The sequence below is a fragment of the Dasypus novemcinctus genome, chromosome 22 (genome assembly GCF_030445035.2).
Source record: "Dasypus novemcinctus isolate mDasNov1 chromosome 22, mDasNov1.1.hap2, whole genome shotgun sequence".
NCBI lineage: Eukaryota > Metazoa > Chordata > Mammalia > Cingulata > Dasypodidae > Dasypus > Dasypus novemcinctus.
In genome coordinates this window covers 58978890-59002727 of record NC_080694.1, presented here as the reverse complement: position 1 = coordinate 59002727, position 23838 = coordinate 58978890, and the positions used below count along the sequence as shown (strand labels likewise).

At 39.9% G+C, this 23838-nt stretch overlaps 1 long non-coding RNA gene across 1 annotated transcript; it reads left to right on the top strand.

The window, feature by feature from the left end:
* Positions 1–1313: 1313 nt before the first annotated feature.
* LOC131275349 (uncharacterized) lies at positions 1314–23368 on the top strand. The gene is made up of 4 exons (XR_011647068.1): positions 1314–1485; positions 18089–18167; positions 18318–19237; positions 20697–23368. It is a non-coding gene; the product is annotated as an uncharacterized lncRNA (long non-coding RNA).
* The last annotated feature ends 470 nt before the right edge of the window (positions 23369–23838 follow it).

The following is a 23838-nucleotide window of genomic DNA, read 5'->3' as shown; positions in this document are numbered from 1 at the left end:
ATATCACAAATTAGAAAGCTCTCAAGTGAAGATGACGGACATTAAAACTCTCCTGTGCTGCTGCAGAAGCCACTCGAAGAGGAACTGGCAGCATCAGCAGTTGTTGGAATTTCGAGTCCTTCACAGGGAGGGTGAAAAGGTACAACGGGGGTGGGGTGCGGGATACACGCCACAGAGAAAAACTGCAGTCATTAGAAGAAATGGCTAAGTTACACACAGCCACAGAGAAGGGTCTTAAAAACGCACTTAATCAAAGGAAAAAACAGCCTGAGATCTCTAGTTGTGGAAGAGCCCTTGCCAGCTCTCCTCCAAATCCACACTGTATTGAATGTTCATCAACAGGGGAGCATGTGAACACATTATGATTGGACTCAACTACAGGACTCTACACAGATAAAAGGAGACCAGGACGACGTGAAAGCAGGCTAGGTACAAAGGGTCAGTGTAGCAGGCAGCGCTTGATACTGCTTTGCCTGCGCTTAAAAATTCATTTGAGTGATGTCATGCTCAGTCTAACATTTTGGAGAATATAAGTATTTTTAATAAAAAACAGTCACTGGCTGCATCGCCTCTGCTGGGTTTGAGGGACAAGTTCTTGCTTCGGTTGAGCTTTCCCCCCTTTAGCTCTTTAAACAAAACCTGAAGCAAATACAGTCAAACGTTAACCTTTAAAAATCTGGGGGTGGAGCAAGCAGGCTTTCTTTACGTTATTTTTTGTATTTTTCCATTTGAAGTCTTTGGCAGGGAAGCTCAGAAACTGCAGAGGACACTTCGAGGCCAGGGCTGGGACGAGCTCCGCAGCGACCTAGGGGGCTCCCTCGCGTTCCCAGTGCTTCCGGCCCCATCCCCGGGCTGCCTCCTGGCCCCGCCCCCTCGCCTCCCAGCCCCACCCCCGTGCAGCCCGGGACCCACGCTCGTCCCCCGGCCCCGCCCTCCCCTCGACCCCCGCCGCGGTCTTTTACCTCGCTCCTCTCCATCGCCAGGAGCAGCTCGGTTCCCAGCCCTCTCGCCCTTAGAGAGAAACGAGAAGCGTCCACGGAGGACAGCCAGAGGTTCCTCAGGGTGCAGCGTTCAGGCCTCAGACCTTCGGGCGGCGAGAAGGACCCCGCAGGCTCTTAGATTTGGTGAGCGAGAAAGGACGGCCAAACTGGTGAAAGGACGCTAGGAGGCGGTGTCTGCGGGAAGAGCCAATCAGAGGCGCCATCGGTCACGTATGTGGGGCGCGCGACCTGCAATTGGCCGCAAGGGCCTGAGGCCGCATAGGCTGGGGGCGGAGCCAGCGCTGTGGGCGGGGCCTCTGCGACGCAAGCAGCAGCTGCGGGAAATCAGCCCCGGCTGGCGCAAGGGTCCGAGAGTCGTGCTCTACGTCGCGGGCGTGAGGCGGTCCATCTCCCCTTCCCCAGTTCCGGTATGCTTTGCGCCAGCGCTTTGTACGTCGGGTGGGCGGCTGCCATCCTGAGGATTACAAACTTGGGAAATATCTTTGTAAGTAATAAACTCGTGACCATGTCCCTTCGGAACTTTAAACAGACGTCACGTCAATGACAATGACCGAGAAAGGGTGTGTAACTTAAATTCCCTGGAACCTCAAAGGACAGCGTCCCGCCAGGCCGCTGGGTCCCAAGCCCCCCCCAAATTCTGGGTTTGCGGACCCGAGGGACCGAGGCCTGGATTCCGTTCTCCAACCGTGGCCTTGCGGAGATGGGGGAGTTCCCGGCGCTGAATTGGAGGCGGGAGTGGCGGGCGCGGAGGGGACTTGTAACGCCCCCAGGGCCTCGCATCAGAAGGGGCGGGGTACGTTTTTGGGTGGGGGGTGGTGGACCTGGTGACACCTCCGAGCGGGAAGCTCCTTCAATCCCACTTCAGAGCAGGCTGTCATCCCCTCATCGGGAACCCCCTCACTCACATCCTTAAAAAGAAATCAATTTTATTGATATATGCTAATAAAGCATACAAGTCATCCAAAGTGTTTTTTGGCATTTGGTATAATCACATGGTTGGACAGTCATCACTTTAATCATTATTAGAGTATTTTTATTATTTCAGTAATAAGAATTTTAAAGAGGCAGAGTCATCAGCTCCTATTCCCTCTGCTTTCCCTGTGGAAGATAGCTGCTGTTTCTGACTATTCTTGCTTACTTATTTTAAAGCAGTTTTATTGAGATATATTCACATACCACGCAATCTATCCAACGTGTATAATCATTGGCTTTTAGTATAATCAGAATGTTGTGCATTCATCACCACAATAATTTTAGGTCAATTTCATTACTCCAAAAAGAAAAACCCCACACCTCTTAGCTATCACCGCTCAATCTATCCTTCCCGAACTCTACATAGCCACTAATCTAATTTCATCTTTATAAATGAATTTATGTTTACATATTATACAAATGGAATCATACAATTATGTAGTTCTTTGTGTTTGGTTTCTTCTGCTTATAATAATGTTTGTTTTTTGTCTTTTTTTAAAGATTTATTTTTTATTTATTACCCCCACACACACAACTCTGTGTCCATTTGCTGTGTGTTTTTCTGTGATTGCTTCTATCCTTATCAGCGGTACTGGGAATCTGTGTTTCTTTTGTTGTTGTTGTGTCATCTTGTTCTGTTAGGTCTCCGTGTGGGGGGCACCCTTCTTGGGCAGGCTGCACTTTCTTTTGCGCTGGGCGGCTCTTCTTATGGGGTGCACTCCTTGCGCATGGGGCTCCCCTATGCGGGGGACACCCCTGCGTGGCGGGGCATTCCTTAGGTGCATGAGCACCGCGCATGGGACAGCTCCACAGGGTTCAAGGAGGCCGGGGGTTTGAACCTGGAACCTCCCATGTGGTAGGCAGGCACCTTATCTGTTGGGCCAAGTTCGCTTCCCTTTTGTCTGTTATTAACCTCTTGTAACATTAACATACATATGTTCAGTTTCAAAGAAAATCATATATGCTATAGTATCCATTCTTGTATTTTACATAAAGTTTTACTATGCTAAACAGTCCCATGCTACATTTTTTATCTTTTCTTTTAGTAATATACAGGACCTTAACTTTCCCTTTCAACCACTGTCATACCCATATAACAGCATTGCTAGTTACAAACACTGTTTTGTGCTTTCACCTTTTCTGTTCATTTCCAAAGATTTACAAACAACCTTTTTACCAATTCTGCAGATTAACTCTCAGCTTTCCATTCTCTAACTTCATGCTGCTTTCTGGTGACCCATATTCAGGTTATTAACCCATGAGATTACACAATATATTTAGTTCACAATAGCACGATGATACCATATTTGTCCTTTTGTACCTGGCTTGCTTCACATTCAACATAATGTCCTGCAGCTTCATCCATGTTGTCATATGCTTCATGACGTCATTTCTTCTTACAGCTGCATAGTATTCTATCGTGTGAATACATCAGTTTGTTTATTCATTCTTAGGTTGACAGACACCTGGGTTGTTTCCATCTTTTGGCAATTGTGGATAACACCACTATGAACACCAGTGCGTAGAAGTCTGTTCATGTCACCCTGCTCAGTTCTTCTGTTTATATATCCAGTAGTGGTATTGCCAGGTCATGTGGCAAAACTATAGTCAGCTTCATGAGGAACTGTCAAACAGTCCCCAACAGTAGCTGTACTATTCTACATTCCTACCAACAGTGAATAAGTGTTCCTGTCTCTCTACATCCTCTCTCATACTTGTAGTTCTCTGTCTTTTTAATAGTGGTCATTCTAATAAGTGGAATGGAATCTCATTGTTGCTTTGACTTGCATTTCCCTAATCACTAGTGATATTGAGCATTTTTTCATCTGTGTTTTTCCTCACCTTTTTTATTTCTTCTTTGGACAAATGTCTATTCAAGCCTTTTGCCCATATTTAAATCAGGTCGTTAGTCTTTTTATTGTTGGGTTGCAGTATCTCTATATATCATAGATGTTAAACCCTTATCAGATATGTGATTTCCAAATATTTTCTCCCATTGAGTGGGCTGCCTTATCACCCTTTTGACCGAGTCCTTTGATATGCAAAAGTGTTTACTTTTGAGGAGGTTCTGTTTATTTTTTCTTTTGTTGTTTATGTTTTGGGTGTAAGGTCCAAGAAACCACCACCAACCACAATGTCTTTAAGATGTTCCCCTACATTTTCTTTTAGTAGTTTTATGGTCCTCACTTTTATATTTAGGTCTTTGATTCATTTTGAGTTGATTGTTGCATAGGGAGTGAGATAGTAGTCCCTTTTCATTCTTTTGGTTTCGGATATCTTGTTCTCTCAGCACCATTTGTAGGACTTGGTAGGTTTGTCAAAAACCAGTTGGCTATAGAGGTGAGGATTTATTTCTAAACTCTTGATTCTATTCTGCTGATCCATGTGTCTATCTTTGTGTGAATATCATGCTGTTTTGACCACTGTAGCTTTGTGATATGTTTCGAGGTTGCTCTTCTTTTTTAGAATGCTTTGTTTACCTAGGTCCACTTTCCCTTCCAAATAAATTTGGTACTTGCCTTTTTCATTTTTTGAAGTAGTCTGTTGGAATTTTGATTGGTATTGCATTTAATGTATAAATTAGTTTGAACAGGATTGATATTTTCATATTTAGTCTTCCAAAACATGAACACGAATTTCTTTCCATTTGTTTAGGTCTTCATTGATTTCTTTTAGCATTGTTTTGTAGTTTTCTGAATATAATTCCTTTATTTCTTTGATTAAATTGATTCCTAGGTATTTGAGTCTTTTTGTTGCTACTGACAATGTTTTTTTTTTTCCCTGATTTCCTCCTCAGGTATTCTATGCTAGTATATAGAAACAATATTGATTTTTGCATGTTGATTTTGTATTCTTCCACTTTATTGAACTCGTTTATGAGCTCAAGTTGCTTTGTTGTGGACATTTCAGAATTTTCTATATATAGGATCCTCACAAATAGAGTTTTACTTACTCTTTTCCTATTTGGATGCCATTTATTTATTTATTGTCTAATTGCCCTAGCTAGACCGTCTAGCACAATGTTGAGTAACAGTCGTGATGATGGGCATCCTTGTCTTGTTCCCGATTTTAGAGAGAAAGCTTTCAAACTTTCCCCATTGATTGTGATGTTGGTTGTGGGCTTTTCATACACGCGCCTTATCACATTGAGGAATTTTCCTCCTACAGCTATCTTTCAAAGTGTTTTTATCAAGAAAGGATGCTGGGTTTTGTCGAATGCCCTTTCTTCATCAATGGAAATGATCGTGTTTTGTTTTTTTTTTACTTCAGTTTATTAATGTGGTATATTACGCTAATTGATTTTCTTATGTTGAACCACCATTGCATACCAGGAATAAATCTCACTTGGTTGTGGTGTACAATTCTTTTGATATACTGTTGGATTCTATTTCCAACATTTTGTTGAGAATCTTCACATCTATTCTTGAGAGATTGATCTGTAATTTTCTTTCTTTTAGTGACTTTATTTGGCTTTGGTATTAAGCTTCATAAAATATGTTGGGTAATTTTCCCTCCTCTTCAATTTTTTGGAAGACTTTAAACAGGATTGGTGCTAAATCTTCTCAAAATGCTTGGTAGAATTCACCTGTGAAGTTATCTGGTCCTGGACTTTTCTTTGTTAAAAGATTTTTGATGACTGAGGCAATCCTCTTTAGATAGAATTGGTTTGTTAAGTTCTTGTAGTTCTCGTATAGTTAATGTAGGTTGTTCGTTCATTGCTAGGAATTTGTCCATTTCATCAAGGTTGTCTAGTCTGCATACGGTTTTTCATAATATCCTCTTATGATCCTTTTTATTTTTATGGGATCAGTTATAACTTGCCCTCTTTCATTTCTGATTTTATTTATCTGCATCTTCTCTCTCTCTCTCTTTTTGTTACTCTAGCTAACGGTTTGTCAATTTTTTTTCTCTTCTCAAAAACCAGCTTTTGGTTTTGTTGATTTTCTCTATTGTTTTTTTTTTCTCAGTTTTATTTATTTATGCTCTAATTTATTATTTCTTTCCTTCTCCTTGCTATGGGAATGGTTTGCTGTTCTTTTTCTAGTTTCTCCTGTTGTTCAGTTAGATCTTTGAATTTCACTCTTCTTTTTTAATATAGGCATTTAGGGCTTTAATTTCCCTCTCAGCACAGCTTTCGCTGTGTCTGATAAGTTTTCATAAGTTGTGTTCTCGTTTTCATTTGTCTCAGTTTTTCACTTTTGACCCACTGATTGTTTAGGAGTGAGTGTGTTGTTTAACCTCTACACATTTGTGTATTTTCCCCTTTCTCATCTATTATTGATTTCCAGTTTCATTCCTATGATCTGAAAAGGTGCTTTGTGTAATTTCAATCTTATGTTTATTGAGACATGCCTTGTGACCTAACATGTCACAAGAGAAAGGTTCATGAGCACTTGAGAAGAAAGTATAACCTGATAATTTGGGATGGAATGTTCTATATACGTGTTAGGTGTAGTTCATTTATCATATTGTTCATTTTCTCTGATTTCTGTTGATCTTCTCATTGTTCTATCTAATGATGTGAGTGTTGTGTTGAAGTCTCCAACGATTATTGTAGATATGCCTTTTCTCCTTCTTTGTTGCCAGAGTTTGCTTCATGTATTTTAGGGCGTTTTGGTTAGGTGCATAGATAATTATTACTGTTATTTCTTCATGATGGAATGTCCCATTTATTAATATAGAATGGTCTTCTGTATCTCTTATAACTTTTTTGCATTTAAAGTCTGTTTTGTCTGGTATTAATATAGATACCCCTGCTCTTTCCTGGTTACTATTTGTGTGGAGTATCTTTTTCCAGCCTTTCACTTTCAGCTGGTTTGTGTCCCTGGGTCTAAGGTGAGTCTCTTGTAAGCAGCATATGAACAGGTCATGTTTTTAAATCCATCTGTCAATGTGTATCTTTTGACTGGAGAGTTGAATCCATTCACATTCAATGATATTACTGTAAATGTATTATTTATATCCACTATTTTTATTCCTTGGTCTTCATGTACCTTATTTTTGTCTGTCTTTTTACTTTTCTGGTTATCCTTTCTGCTATTCTTGCCTCCTACACTCTCCTCCAAGCCTCTCTCTCCTGTCTTTTTCTTTTGGGCTGTAAAACTCCCTTTAATATTTCCTGCAAAGGCATATTCTTTTTTTCCAAACCGGTTAGTTTCTTTTTATTTGTGAATATTTTAAACTCTCCTTCATATTCAAAAGACAATTTGACTGGATAAAGAATTCTCAGCTGGCTGTTTTTCTCTTTCAGTATCCTAATTATATCATAACTCTGTCTTCTTACCTCCATGGTTTCTGATGAGAAATCCTCACTAAGTTTTACTGGGCATCCCTTGTATGTGACGGTTTACTTTTCCCTTGCTGCTCTGAGAATTTTCTCTTTGTCTTTGATGTTTGACTTCTGAGTAATATGAGTCTTGGAGTAGGCCTATTCAGATTTATTCTGATTGGAATACTATGTGCTTCTTGGACATGTAAATTCATTTCTTTCATGAGAGTTGGGAAATTTCCAGCCATTATTTCTTTAAATACTCCGTCTGCCCCTTTTACCTTCTCTTATTCTTCTCAAATTCCCATGACATGTATATCATTGCATTGCATATTTATCATTCAACTCTCTGAGCCCTTGCTTAAATTTTCCATTCTTTTCTCTCTCTGTTCTTTCTCTTCAGTTTCAGCTGTTCCATCTTCTGTATCACTTATTCTTTCTTTTATCATTTCTAATCTGCTATTGTATGCCTCTAATGTTATTTATTTATTTTATTATCTCATCTAATGTGTCTTTCATTCCCATGAGCTCTATTACTTTACTCTTCAGGTTTTCAAATTCTCTATACCCACTCAGCGTCTTCTTGATGTCCTTCATCTCTTTAGCCATATTGTTTTTCAACTAATTCATTTGATTTTGGAAATTTGTATGATTCTCATTGATTAGTTGTCTCAATTCCTGTGTCTCATCTGGGGCTTTGGTATATTCCTTTGCTTGGGCCATTTCTTCCATTTCCTAGTATGGATTGTAATTTTTTGCTGATGTCTAATCATCTGATGAATGATGGAGAGTATACTCTGATGCTCAGTTTTTCTCTTGAGTAGTGATTTGGTGAATGGAGACTGTGTTATTGCTGTTCTTTGATTCTTGGTTTAACATGTTCTGGGTCTTTAAGATTGTCCTTGTGAGTTGTTCAAATCTGGGCCCTGGACCCAGTAATAGGTTGCAGACCTGCTTCCAAGGGCCTTGGGGAGGGAGGTTGTAAAGGTGGGAAAAAGCCTCCCATTATTACTTTTAATTCCCTCAAATGCACATCCTTGTTCAGCTAGCAGATGGCGCTCTTCGGCAGCACTCTCAGTTCAAAGCCTGGTTGGCTTGGCACAAACATACAGGCTTACTGTAACAGAGGCTCTTGCCTGGAGGTGTAATTCAATCTTTCTCAGACACAGTTCTTCACCCTTTGCTGGTTGCCCACTCTTTTTTTCCAATGTGGGAAATAATTTCACTCCCCTCTGCATCCTCAACAATCAGTCTTAGTCAGTAAGGAGTGTGTTTGTGAGAGCTGGATCTCTTTAGTCCTTGCCAGCTCCCAGGGCAAAAAAATGGCACTGCCCCACCTGACCTGGAAGGACATACGTGACACAGCAGACCAACTTTGTGGGCCAAAAGCTGAATCAGCCTTAGGCTGTGTCACTCTCTCTTTCATTGCTTGGGGAGGTGGGGCCCTGGGGCCCCCTTTGTAGCTGCAGGGCTGGGGCTGGAGAATTCAAAGCCATCTGCTTGTAGGGTGACAGGAGGGGCACTGGCCCCTGCAGCACAGTTTGTACTCATTGGCTTAACTTTGAGGTCCCTTTCCTGTGCCTCTCTCTTCCGGGTGGTGCCCAGCCTTCCCCTAGTATCCTATACCCTAGAACTTTCTTTTTCCCAGGTGGTTTCTGCCTGTCCTCTAGCTATTTTTCTGGGTGAGGAGAGAGTCCTGTGTCTTTCTAATATGCCATCTTCTCAGATGTTCCCCATATCCTTTTTAAATTTGGGCTTCAGCATGTTATTTAAAGCTCTCCATGTAACCAGAGTGCTCAGCCAGAGGGACAAGCACTCATCTGAGCCAAGTCCTACACAGCAATGGATACTTTTCTTTAATTACCCTCTAAAATGGAGAGCCTGCAGTTCTGAAGCAATGGAGGCTCAGAGAAGGAACTCATCTATCCAATATCCTACAAAGATTAAGTGATGGTGGCCCAAGAATTCCAGATCATATATAGGAATGCACTTTGCAATTTATAAATTAATCATTTATAAATTAACACAAATGGCCATTTATTATGTTATATGCCTAGAGCTTTGAGCCTTCTACTTCATACAACAGACTGGGATTAAAACCCTGATGTTACATTTGAAAACAAAGCCCAGAGGGGCGAGTCACTTGTCCACTTTCCCCCAGCTGATAAAAGTGTGAAATCAGAAATTGGCCATAGGGCCGGCTGTAGTACAGCAGGGGAAATTTTTACCAGTATCTCTAAACTTCACTGAATATCTTTAATGGACCCACGGTGTACAAGGCACAGGGGCAGGCCCTCAGGGTTGATATCAAGATGTGAAAGGGCAGCGGACTTGGCCCAGTGGTTAGGGCGTCCATCTACCACATGGGAGGTCCACGGTTCAAACCCTGGGCCTCCTTGACCTGTTTGGAGCTGGCCCATGCACAGTGCTGATGTGTGCAAGGAGTGCCCTGCCACACAGGGGTGTCCCCCACGTAGGGAAGCCCCACGTGCAAGGAGTGCGCCCCGTAAGGAGAGCCACCCAGTGCATAAGAAAGTGCAGCCTGCCCAGGAATGGTGCCACACACACGGAGAGCTGACACAACAAGATGACGCAATAAAAAGAAACACAGATTTCCTTGCCATTGACAACAACAGAAGTGGACAAAGAAGAAGACACAGCAAATAGACACACAGAACAGACAACTGGGGCGGGGGCGGGGCGGGGAGAGGAGAGAAATAAATAAATAAATAAATCTTTAAAAAAAAAAAGATGTGGAAAACACAGCCCCATCCTCAGGGAGTTCATTTAAAGTCTGTTTTGTCTGATATTAATATAGATACTACTGCTCTTTCCTGGTTACTATTTGCGTGGAGTATCTTTTTCCAGCCTTTCGCTTTCGACTGGTTTGTGTTCCTGGGTCTAAGGTAAATCTCTTGTAAGCAGCATATGAATGGCTCATGTTTTTAAATCCATCTGTCGAATGTATATCTTTTGACTGGGGAGTTGAATCCATTCACATTTAATGATATTACTGTAGGTGTATTATTTATTTCCACTATTTTTATTCTTCGCTCTTCATGTACCTTATTTTTGTCTGAATAAGGCTATTCTTGCCTCTACACTCTCCTCCAAGCCTCTCTCTCCTGTCTTTTTCTTTTAGGCTGTAAAACTCCCTTTAATATTTCTTGCAAATGCATATTCCTTTTTTACAAACCTGTTAGTTTTCTTGTGGAGAAAAGAGACTCAGAAGGATGGGTGGCAGAAGCTCTAGGCAACCGGAAAGGGGAGGGGGCGCTGAGGACTGAAGACCCTGCCTGTTGGTCAGAGTGAAGAAGGAACACCTGGCTCCAAGATATGACAGCTTGGACTTTCCCTTTTTTTGATCACAAAAGTGAGATTTCTGTTCTAACCAGGAAGGATATTCCAATTTACATTTTTATCACAGCACTTTACTGGTGACAGACTCAGGCTGGTTTCTCCTGCAGTATCTGTCACCACTTGCATAAAAATATATATTAACTAAGCTCATGTTTGTATGAATAGCTTCCTCCCCTCCCCACCCCTCCCCTTTCTTCCCCTCCCTTCCCCTCCCCTTCCTAAATCTTGCTCAAGAATTTCAACAATTTTCGACAATTTTCGGTTTCTTACTCAAACATTTCCTGTTCTGTGGATGGTCTGCCCATGCCCTTTGCAACATTTTTTTTCTTATCTCCATGCCATACTTGTGATTATATTAGTTGTTGAAAATCTCCCCTCTTTTGTTTTAATCACCATATTGTTATTGGCAGCAGGCCCTTATCCCCACCATGAGACAGAAGAAGTATCCCCACCTTGCAGAGGACAGACCCAGGTGGTGAAGGTGGTTCTAGGCTCTCTTGAGTTTAGTCATTTCCCTCTCTAGACCCTGGCTTAATTTCTCAAGGATGAGTCCCCAACCCTGGCTTCATATTTTCACTGACGTTCAGGGTTTGTGCTCTGCTGAGGGAGGACTTTCCCTTCCTTCAGATTTCAAATCCATTTCTGCATATTTTCTGCTAGTTGTTTTAAAGTTGGCTTTTTTTGTTTACTTTTTGATAGTCGAAATAAATTTCATACAGGATATGTGGCACAGAGCTTCAACTATGGATGCCTAATATTTCCAACACCATTTGTCAGTTAGTCAAATAATCTACTCAGATTTTTAATACTACATATAAATACACTTGTCTGTTATGTTATATGCCTAGAGATTTGAGCATATTTCTCCGGACTCCCTATTCATTTCTTTCTATCTATTTATTGATGTTTGTTTTAAATGTCATGCAGTTGCTTAAAGTTTAGCAATCTGATCAAGTATATTTCCTTTTTCCTTTGAAAAGCTTTACATAATGTGTATCAGTTATTCTGTGCAAAATGTATAGGCTTGTGAAGTTTCAGAAGAACTTCCCTAGTAGTTCATTGATCTGCATTTTCTGTTTTTTTTAAGGCAGGGCTTTATCTCTTAAGAGACTCGAATTCCATTCTTACAGTTTCCTAGAATTTTTAGTGCATTAGTAAATATTCTATACTTAATAGCTGTGGGTAAACAGGATATTTACTTTCAATATGTTTTCCTTTATCCTTTTCTAATTAAGATCCTTTGCAGATAATTAGGAGGATGCATAACTTCTATTTGCCCAGTTTCAGTGTTTCATTAACTTATGTTAATTTTTTAAACTTGTTTCTTTGATTTCTTGACCCAAGAAGTTGGGAGTCAGAACACCTGGGTTCTAGAACTAGCCTCAGTCAATAACTCATTAAGCACCAACCTGCTGACTGGGAACATTTCTCCAGAAACTATGAAAAAAATAGCTTGTGTCAAAGGCGGCTCAAGAAGAAATGAAGAAATCATGCAGACCGGGGTTCAGGGGATCAGACCACATGCTCCTGACAAGTTTATTTTACCAAGTCATAGTATTTGTACAATTCCAAACAATGCTCTATTTAGCAAAGAGGCCCTAGCAAAGCTATAATTAAAAATTTGGCAAACACTACGCACGTTGATCTCAACATGTACCTACACAATGAGGAACAAGAAGTCACCGTCTCCTTTCACTGACTTCTTTCCAAGCCATGTATTTCCATGCCAACCGCAGACATTTCTGTTTAAAGCAGTCATGTCAAGTATCCCAGCATGCTTTATGCTGGCTAATACTCCAACAAGCTTGTACCTCATGGCTCGCTTATTTCACTAATGTATTAGTATTTATACTGTTTCAGAGGTCCTATGACTAGACTACACTCAAGTTTGATGATTTGCTAGGACAACTCACAGGTCTCAATAACAAGGTGAACTCCGAGCAAAACTATATTAGAACGAAGGACACAGTGTAGAATCAGAAGGAAAAATATAAGTATCGCCAACACAGTCCAGAGAAGTCAGGCTTTCTCTCCACCTGGGAACTGCAGGCACACCTGTGAGATCCTCAGCCCAGAGACGCCCGCTCAGGTCTCAGAGTCCAGAGTTGTCATAGGAATCGGATCACTTAACACAGTTGTTTTACTTGAGTAGTGTGGTAACCGAAATTTATGACCCCCAAACCGATTCCAGATACACAGCATCACTCTTGGTTTTTAAAACATTAAACAATGCTGAAACCTGGTACATCAGACCTCAATGCCCTGGATATACAGAATAACATTATTAATCAATAACTGTGTGCACATTCCAAGAGTATAGTTTGTGGAACCTGTTCAAGAGTTAGTGCCATAGTTCAGGCACTGCTGGAGTTAAGCAAAGATTGAATAAACTCTGCAAAAGGTTGTTTATAAAGCAAATCAAAATGTGTTAAAATTAAAAGGTGACCAAATCACCGTTTCAGATTTCTTACACCTGTACTAAACCTACAGCACTTTATTGGATAGAAAACCCTTTATAAATTTAAATATCTCCAAAAGTTCATGTAAGGCTTATACCTGACCCACACATATTATGGTGGATGGGTTAATCCATTCACAATGGAACACCTAGGCTCTGTGGTCACTATGCAGAAATTCCTCATTTTATCTTTGAATCCACGTTTTGTAGATGAAGTCATGGAACAGTGGAGCATGTGCTGGACACTTGGAGACTGATCTCACGTGGGGTCCCAGCCTGCCATCGCTGCCCCCGACCTTCTGAGGGATGCTCGGTCATTGCTCTTCCCTAACCAGCCTCCCTATTGCCGAGTGATGACAGCTGCCCTTTGCCCTTGATGGGGCCTTGGAGAGGAGTATGGGCACAGGCAAGGTCAAGGTCGGGCTCCACGCCTTCCGGGGTGAGTCACTGCAGCTGCTAGTCCCACCTCGGCTGACTTGGCAGTGGTGAGCCTCTCTACCCATCCGCCATCCAGGAAGGTAGCATGTCCCGGTGCTGAAGTTGCTATGCTATTGGAGGTCCACATGGCTCTGAGTTGGGGTGTAAGGCCTGTGGAAAAGGAAGATTCCTTGTTCTTCCCTTCCTCTACCTAGTGCACGACATCCTGGAGCCAAGTTCTGAGCAAATTCTCCAAATGTTCATGAAGTTACTGATGCGTATAAGCGTATTGATTCCATTCAAAAATTTTTTTTCTTCCTTATATTGATATAACATTAAAATGTGTTTTGAAGGAAACAGACTTGGCCCAGTGGTTAGGGCGTCCGTCTACCACATGGGAGGTCCGCGGTTCAAACCCCGGGCCTCCTTGACCTGTGTGGAGCTGGCCCATGCGCAGTGCTGATGCGCGCAAGGAGTGCCCTGCCACGCAGGGGTGTCCCCCGCGTAGGGGAGCCCCACGCGCAAGGAGTGTGCCCCGTAAGGAGAGCCGCCCAGCGCGAAAGAAAGTGCAGCCTGCCCAGGAATGGCGCCGCCCACACTTCCCGTGCCGCTGACAACAACAGAAGCGGACAAAGAAACAACACGCAGCAAATAGACACCGAGAACAGACAACCGGGGGAGGGGGGGAATTAAATAAATTAAAAAATTAAAAAAATATATATATATGTTTTGAATATTTTATACAGGTGTCATGAGTTATAGTGAAAACTGTGGATTGCAATTAGAAATTAAAGAGAAACACTGATTATTTTAATTATGTAATTTATTTAATAAATATTGAAACAATGTTTACTTGATAAATAAAATTGTTATTTTATTAAGTTACTTTTCTCATTAAAAATTTTATTGAAGTATATCATTCCATACATGAACATACATATGGTAGGTATATAGTAAAAGTTGTGAACTTACAAAACAAACACATAAAACATCACAGAGGACTCCCATACTTCACTCCATCACCAACACCTTGTATTGTTGTGGAACATTTGTAACAAATTATGAAAGAGCATCGTCAAAGTATTATTACTTACTGTAGCCCATATCTTACAGTTGGTGTGTTTTTCCCCCAATCCACCCTTTATTTTTGTTCATAAACTATACAGTTCATCTAAAGTGTACAATCATTATCATTTGGTATAATCATAGAGTTGTGCATTCATCAATCAGTATTAGACTATTTTCATTACTCAAAAAAACCAACAAAAAACAAACTGCTATCATACCCATATGTTCGTGCTACTACTAACAAATCCTATGATATGCTTTCACCATTTCTAGTCATTTCCTAACTTTTACCAACAACTTTTTACCATTTCTGTACAGATTAAACCTCAGCATTCCATTCTTTAACCACATTCTAGTCTCTGGTGACTTATGGTCTAGCTGCTAACTTCATGATTTTACTCATTATAGTTAGTTCAGAGTCATGAAATCATACAGTATTTGTCCTTTTGCACGTGGCTTGCTTTACTCACTGTAATGTCCTCCAGGTTCATCTGTTGTCATATGCTTCATGACTTCATTTCTTCTTAAAGCTGCATAATATTCCATTGTATGTATATACCACAATTTGTTTATCCATTTGTCAGTTGATGGACACCTGCATTGTTTCCATCTTTTGGCAATTATAAATAATGTTGCTATGAACATCAGTGTGCATAAAACTGTTCGTGTCCCTGCTCTCAGTTCTACACTGCTGATTTTTACATGTTGATCTTGTGTCCTGCACTTTGCTGAACTCATTTATTAGTTCTAATAACTTTGTTGTAGATATTTTGGGATTTTCTAAATATAGGGTCATTCATCTGTAAATAGAGTTTTACTTCCTCTTTTCCAATTTGGATGCCTTTTATTTCTTTTTCTTTTCTAATTGCTCTAACTAGAACTTCCAGCACAATGGTGACTAACAGTGGTGACAGTGGTCATCCTTGTGTTGTTCCTGATCTTAGAGGGGAAGCTTGCAACCTTTCCCCATTGAGTACGATGTTGGCTGCGGGCTTTTCGTATGCCCCCTTTATCATATTGAAGGACTTTCCTTCTATACCTAGGTTTTGAAGTATTTTTATCAAGATAGGATACTGGATTTTGTTAAATGCCTTTTCTGCATCAATTGAGATGATCATGTGTTTTTTTCCCCTTTGATTTGTTAATATGGTGTATAATTAAAAATAAATATGGACAAATTTTTTTTTAAATGAAAGCATGCTACAATGCAGAATTGAATGGAGATGCAAAGCTAGTACTATGATCAGAACAGTAAGTTTTGAAAAAGAGACCAGATGAAGGTATGTCACAAATGTCATCATGAAAGGTACTTGCATATGCTGATGAAGAACAAAACTACAAGGCAGTTTGTTGTGGCAAAAAAAGTTTTAATAAGATAAAATGGACAATATTAAGAGACATTTTCAGCAAATACAATGTGGATTTGATAGGAAATTTTCTCTCAGTGGTGCAAAAGATAACAAATACTTGTTATCTAAAATAAAAATTATATGTCCACAAAAAATATTAATGATTTTTCACAGGATCTGAACTTGTAATTTTGGCTAGCTATAAAGTGAGCTTAGATTCTTGCATAACAAAGAAAATAAATGTTATAAGGAAGAAGGTATATTTCAGTTATGCAAATTTTGTTAGAAAGTACAGGAAAAAAGATAAAAAGTATATTTTGCAAAAAGCAGATCTTCTTTTAATCACCAAACAATTGTTAAATAATACAATACCTTTCTAATGACAAAGATGAATTTATTCAAAATTGAAAAATGGCAACTACTTTTTTTAGCTTTAAATTCATTCCTGTGGGATAAAATATATTACCACAGTATCTTTTGGGTACATATTTTTTTCTCAAATGGCTTAACAAATTTACCAAAAAAAAAAAGTTGTCAATTTGCAGCCTAAAAAAATCTAATTTCTGGCATAGATATTTCCAGTCTTTCATATCATCAAGGAAAAATTTCAGCTATATATGAAAAAGTTAGTTTCTATCTTGATGGACAGTGCTTCAGTTTATTTTGAATTTTAAAGTAAGAGATATTTCCCTTTTTGTTTTATTCCAATGTTTGGTATCTCATGAAAAACTTGTGCTCAGTTGTCTTAAGCAAACTCTATGAAATGTGTCATGTCTATGGAACTGTATTTGGGCAAATGCTAAGTATTATTGCCAGTTTATAGAACTGCTGACAAAACATTGATGGCAATGAATTTAATGATTTTGTGTATTTTGCAAATGCTCTTTGGTTAAACTGTGGTGAAATTTTACTAAGATTTACTATACTGCTTACCCCAGTAGTTTCTTGAAATGAAAGAACGGTTACCAAATATTCAATAATCAACGATAAAACATGGCAGTGTCATTTACGTTCTCTCACCAATATCACAGTGCATATGAACAAGCTTAATTTGAAACTTCAAAGAAAGGGAAAATTATTTGCGACATAGGTAAAGAAGCATGAGAATTTGTTGAAACTGAAAATTTTAATCATACAAATCAATTATAATTTTAAACATTTTTCTAACATGAATCAATATGCAGAACATTTTAATTATTATCAACAGCATCGTATAAAATGGCTGCAAACCCTAAAAGAAAATTTTGGAGATTGCTGTTTGACATGGATAAATTTAGACTTGCTTTTCAATTTATATAAAACCCTTTTGAGTTCAATGTTAATAATACTAGGTTGATCCCAAAGTTAGTGAATTTGGGGAGATGTCAATGAAAATATCCAAGTAGACAGTTCAGTTCCAAAGGTCCATCCTGCCACAGAAATATCAAAAAATGAGCAAAAACTGTCTGAATCAACTTTGTCAGAACTCTGAAAAATAGTCAGAATTTTACAGGAACCAAATGAATACCAAATCAAGGGAAAGGCAACTTGTAAACAGAAGGAGAGCTTTATGGCATTTTTACTTGCCTCTGCCCGTTCCCATTCCTGGCTCGGTGGCCTTGGTGAAGATGGCAGTCCACATTCCCAGCGTGGGACTCTGGCTCCACATTCTGGAAAGAGCAAAGCAGACCTTGTGCTCAAAGAATCATATTTGTCTGTTTTGACCTGTCTGGGGCTGCCTAAGGACTGACGCAGGTTCTTGCCTTTCTTTTGCCTAACTCAGAACTCTCTCAGGGCAGAAAAGCAGCTTTGGAGGCATTCCTCCAAAGCATTGGAAGGCAAATGAATAACCTGCTGCCACTTAGGGTGAAAGATTACAAGTGAGGTTTACACTAAGACACCAAAAACCTGGGAGGAAAAGCTGGGAGAGAGATTGTTTGGAAAGTTAGGGCTTTGAAAGCTCCTGCCTACATGAGGGAATTTAGAGAGCCACACACATACCTAGGGCAGGGCACATGCTCAGCAAAGACCCAAGAAGAGCCTAAGGTTTTACCTGTACAGTCAGTACAGGCAGGAAGTGAAAACCTAGGCAGAGTTGTAAATGGCCTGGCTAAGCATTGAAGGAATGCCCCATTACCCAGAGCCAGCCTGTAAAGATAAATGGTTTTACTTTATTTCTTCTTTTTCTTCCTCTTCCCTTCTTTTTTGGCTCCAGGTGTTTAAAGAAATCTCTTATCAAAACAGTAGCTGACCACAAGCTAAAGGAAGAGACTTCAGAGAACATACATTGCAGCGTGAGTCTTTACAAAGACAGCTCTCCTGTTTTACAAAAACAGGACAATCTGGTGGATGAGAGGGGACAGAACTTTAAGCAGTGGAACTGGGAGCTCAGAGTTCTAACACCCAGTGTTTCCTTCCAATCCCTTTCCTTCTTACCCTTCCAGTGATATCTCAGCATCAAGCAAATATGGGAAGGCAAGGAGCCAGAAACTTCTGACATCTTACATGAGCCACATCAGTTCTTCAAATCATAGGGACCATTTAAGGAACCAGCCCCAGCAATCCAGGATAGAGTTGACGAGACTTTCTGGATAGAATGGGACCTGGGGTCAAGCAGGGAGCCCCGGGGTGCTCTGAGAGGGGTGCATCAGACAGGACACCAAGGCAAGAAAATGTGCACACGAGGAATGTTGAAATCGGGTTCCACTTGTGACTTCAGCAAGCTTCACCAGGAGAGGGATATCCACATGAGAAAGAACCTTTCTTAGCATCCCGCTAGTGAGAAGGAGAGGAAAGTATAACCAGGTTGTCGATCTGTATGTGCCAAAACCTATTTTGGTCTACCAAGTTGTGGCCCCCAATCTTTCCACTGTGCAACCCTAAACTGCACCCCAATGAGGTTCTGCAATCCTAGGAATTAAAGAGAGACTAAAGGAGGTGTGGTGGTTAATGTCATGTGTCACCTTGACTATGTCATGGTGTCCAGTTGTTTGGTAAAGCAAGCACTGGCCTGATTGTTTCTGTGAGGGCATTTACATCATTAGTCAGTTGATTGCATCTGCAACTGATCGCATCTACAATCAACAAAGGAGATTTCCCTCAGCAATGAGGTTCCTCATTCAATCAGATGGAGGCCTTAAAGTGAGAACTGAGCATTTCAGCAGTCAAAAAAGAAGAATTTCTATTTCTACTTCAGTAAGCCTGCTTCTCATGGGGAATTTGTCACGTTTGTCAGAGTATCCAACTTGTGGACTGCCCTACAGAACTTGGACTTTTCATTTTTAATTTTTACAGTCCTTGTCCTTTCTGATATGCAAGCTAACGTTTTTGTTGGTCTTGTTTGCATTTGGTTTGGTTTCTTAAGGTAAGTCACTTTTTCATTTGTAATTTTAATAAATTCATTTTTTACTTAGAAATTTTATGCTGTAAAGTTTTTTACTAATCAAATGTTCCACTACTATTGATGGAATAATTCATCTCCCCACTGACCCGTAGTACCATTTTTATCATTCACTATATTACAATGAAAATCAACAATTTTCTTTCAGACATCCATTTTTCTCTTCCTAAGCCAGGATCATTGATTCCTGAATTTATATTAATATTTTAATATCTGTTATGGCTATCCTCATAATTCATTCTCTCAGAATTTTCTTGGCTATTCTAAAACATTTTTCTTTCAGATGAACTTTAGCACCTAGTAACATTTTAAGTTATAAAGTAAAAATACAGGGAGTATAAAATGGCACAGCTTCTGTGGAAGACAATTTGGCAGTTCTTCAGGAAGCTAAATATAGAATTGCTGTATGATCCAGCAATCCTGCTACTAGAAATATATTCAGAAGAATGGAAAGCAATGATGTAAACAGACAGGCACACTGATGTTCATAGCAGTGCTAGTCACAATTGCTAAAAAATGGAAACAACCTAAGGGCCCATTAGCTGATGAATGGATAAACAAAATGTGGTATATACACATGATGGAATACTATTTAGCTGTAAGAAGAAGTGATCTGGGGAAGCATGTGACAACATGGATGAACCATGACGATATTACATTGAGGTAAATAAGTCAGAAGTAAAGAACAAATATTGCATGGTCTCACTGATATGAACTAAATACAGTGAGTTAAACTATGGACTTTAGGTTTAAGAAACAATGTGGATGAGAAGGGGGAGCTGATGCTGAATATATGTAAAATGTTTAATAAAGTTGATTAGAAATATGTGGAAATGGTTAGGGTTGATGGTAACACATTATAATGAGTATAACTAACACTGCTGATTTATAAAGGTGATTGTGGCTAAAGGGAGGTTAACTTTAATTGAAAGACAGCTAGAGGATGAACTGGGGACTGTTTGGCAAAATGATTGAAGTGGTAGATAAAGATTGTGGTTAGCAGTACAAATACAAGAATGTTCCTCTATTACAAGGTATTAAGAATATGGTGACACATAGGAAAAATATAACTAATGTAACTCATAGACTATGGTTAGCAGTAATATTGTAATATTTTGTAGCAAAGTAAAGGAGGTACTATATCAATGCTAAAGGTAAAAAAATATGGCTTTGGTTTTATGAGCAGTGAATATGATCAAGTTTTTTTTTTCATTTTCCTCATGCACAAGGAGACCTTAGTCTTGTCATTTTAACCAACCTGTGTTCATGTAATCATCTTTTAGAACACTGGAGAAACAATTGAGAATGTTTTTAGGGTTAAATGTGCCTGGACAGGATTTTTTAAGTTATGATTCCATAAATTGTTAAGCTGATGTAAAGTTAAAAAAAATAAAAATAAATATCCTCATATTTTAATTTCTAGATTAAGTTTGGGAGAATAGACATCTTTATGTTGCGCTGAGCCTCTCTTCTAAAATAAGATTATTTCTTGAGAAAGTCGAACACACTTTAAGCTGTCTGACATCCCCGTGGCAGAGGGACTCTGAGGTGGCCCCGTGAGCCGCGCTCCAGGTCCGTGCTTGCGTGGTCCCTCCGTGTGCGTGTTGGCAGGACACGTGACTTGCTCCTCATCAGTAGGACCCAGCAAAGAAGATGGGGTGTACGTGATTAGGCTCTACGAGGCCGTCACTCCTGCCGGGAGACCCTCCCTTGCTGGCTTGGAGGGATGCTGTGAGCCGCCACGTGGGGAGGGCCACGTGGCAATGAACGGGGTGGCCTCCCGCTGACAGTCACCAGGAAGCTAAGGGGCTCCGTCCAGCAGCTGGCAAGGAACCCAAAGCTGCCAGCCCCCTTGTGTGCTTGGAAGTAGACCCTTCCCTAGTGGAGCCTCGGAGGAGAACACAGCCTTGTCTGACAGCTTGATTGTAGGCTTGCAGAGGCCCCAGCTTCAGCACGCCTGGCCTGGCGCACAGAAGCCGAGAAATACTAAACATGCCTGCTTTAAGCCCTTGTATCGTGGGACTATTGTTATACAATGATAACTACTATAATTCCTTGGTAAAGTTATACAATATTTCCCTCTGCTTTTCTCCTTATCCTAGGCATTTTAGATACAATTAATTTTTCATTTTGATTAGAGCCAAGATATTGATTTTTGTGTATTCTGTGATCAGTCAACTTTTAGTTCTATTATTAATTTTCATAGATTATCTTCAATTTTCCAATGCTTTAATCATGTTATATTGGATCTGCCACATCTTACCTCTGTGACTTTAGGCAAGTTCCTTATAATCTTTGCGTATCTTGCATTCTTCTTTAGAAAGGGGAAGAACAGTAACCTATCTAGAAGGTTGCAGGAAGGAATACAAGCAAAATACTTACAAAGGTTTTGGTATATAAAAAACTCGATAAATGTGAACTTCCTCTTTCTTCCCTGCCCCTCCTCTTCCTATTCATTAGCTAGTATTTCCTGAACTATGAAATATAATTGCAGTGATGGTGGGCAACCCTACATTGTTCTTGATTTTCATTGGGATGCCTCTAAGACATTTTACATACATACATATTGTCATGAAAAGGATATATCCAACTACTGCTATTCTATTAGGGTTTCTTTATTCTGTTTTTAAATCAGAAAGGCATGTGGAATTTTGTCACATGTCTTGTTGGCATCCATTCAAATGACTGTATATTCTTCTCATTTAATATTGAATCAACCTATAGAATTGTGTGGGAAAGAGTGTAAACTACAATGAAAACTTTAATCCATGCTTAGTGGCAATGCTCCAAAATGTTCATCAGTTGCAGTGAATGTACACACTAATGAAGGATATTGGTAACGTAGGTAAATGTGGACAGTGTGGGGAGTGGGCATATGGAAATCCCCTATATTTTTTATGTAACATTTATGTAATCTAAATATTTTTAAAATTAAAAAAATAAGGAATCACCCTTCTATTCCTCACTGTAGAACATTATTTTTTGAGGTTCTGGGGGTCAGGGATTAAACCCAGGACCTCATATGTGGGAAGCCAGTGCTCAACCACTGAGCCACATCGACTCCTCTGAGTTGGTTTTTTATTTGTTTTGCTTGGTTTTGTTTTTTCAGGAGGCATAGGGAACCAAACCCAGGACCTCCCACGTGGGAGGTGGGCGTTCCATCTCTTGAGCTTCCTCTGGTCCCAGATTATTATTCTTTTAATGCACCAATAAATCCTATTACCTGTTATCAAAGTTAATATTTTTGCTTCAGGAGTCATAAGTAGATTAGATTTAATTTCTTTTTTTTGGGGGGGGGTGTTTGTCAAATTTTGGAATCAGTGATTTTCTAGGCTTTTCCTGTTTATCCATGGATAGTAACAGTTAAATAACATCTAATGGTGGAGGAGACTTTTGCGGTCTACCTCAACGTCTTCTCCCTTCATATGAGAACCTTTGATTTTTACCTGGCCGCCCTGAACAAAGACATTTCTCAGGCTCCCTAGGTGTGGCCATGGCCTAAGTTCTGGCTAAGGTGATGTAAGCAGAAGGTTGCATGTGAGTTTTTAGGAAATAACAGGGAGAGATAGTGGTTGTATGCCTTTTGTCCCTTCTGTGTTCTTTCTCCATTCTACAGCTTGGGTTGCAGGTGTGATGGTTGGAGCTTTAGAAGCTCTTTTGGGTCCTAGGGATGTTGGAGAGATTCCTGGAAGAAGCCTGGGGATTATGTGAAGTTGGCATACCAGGCGGGCTTTTCGAACTTCCTGGATTTCTATATCTGGACTCCTATACATGGGAGAGAAATGAACTTGTTTCAGCCACTGTTATTTTGGGTTTTCTACTCTATAAAGAACTTCATCTAATCCTTAGGGGTACAATGCATTGCTATTCTCTTAAAAATTTGGCCATAAAACTTTATTTGCTCTTATTTTAATTGGAGTGCTTTACCTTTCTCAATTTCATTTATATCTATTAGTCCATTTAGATTTTCTTTCCCTTCTTAGGTCAGTTAGATAATTTATACTTATTTCTTTAAAAATCATTTAATCAAGGTTTCCAAATCTATACACTTCTGTAAAGTACTCTTACAATTATAAAATTTAATTTTCAGTGTGAGCTCTTTCGTGTTCCTAATTTTTTTACATTTCTGCATTCTTGCTTTTTTTTTATCTTAGACTAATGTCTCCCTCCACCCCCATGCCCAAGGACCAACAAGATTATTGCTTCATTATTGTTCCACTTCTGTCTTTTCCTTACGATTTCCACAAGTTTATCATCTTAATTAAAAAAAAAAAGTTTTAGTTGAATGCTTTATTGTCATTCTTTCTTGTCAGTGTGAGCATTTAAACACGTAGAATTTCCTCTGAACACAGTGCCCTATGTGGGGAATGCCAATGCTAGAGAGCCCCTCTCCTCCCCGGGAAGCCCACACTTGCATAAGGTGGGACTGCAGGTCCCCGAGAAGTGATTAGCTTAGCACTATTCAGATTGAGTTTCCCCGTGGACTCGGGGCCCCAGAGCAGAGGCAGTGCTCCCCGCCTGTGGGACAGAGAGCAGGTAAGACTGGGCCCTCCCCCCCACTCCCT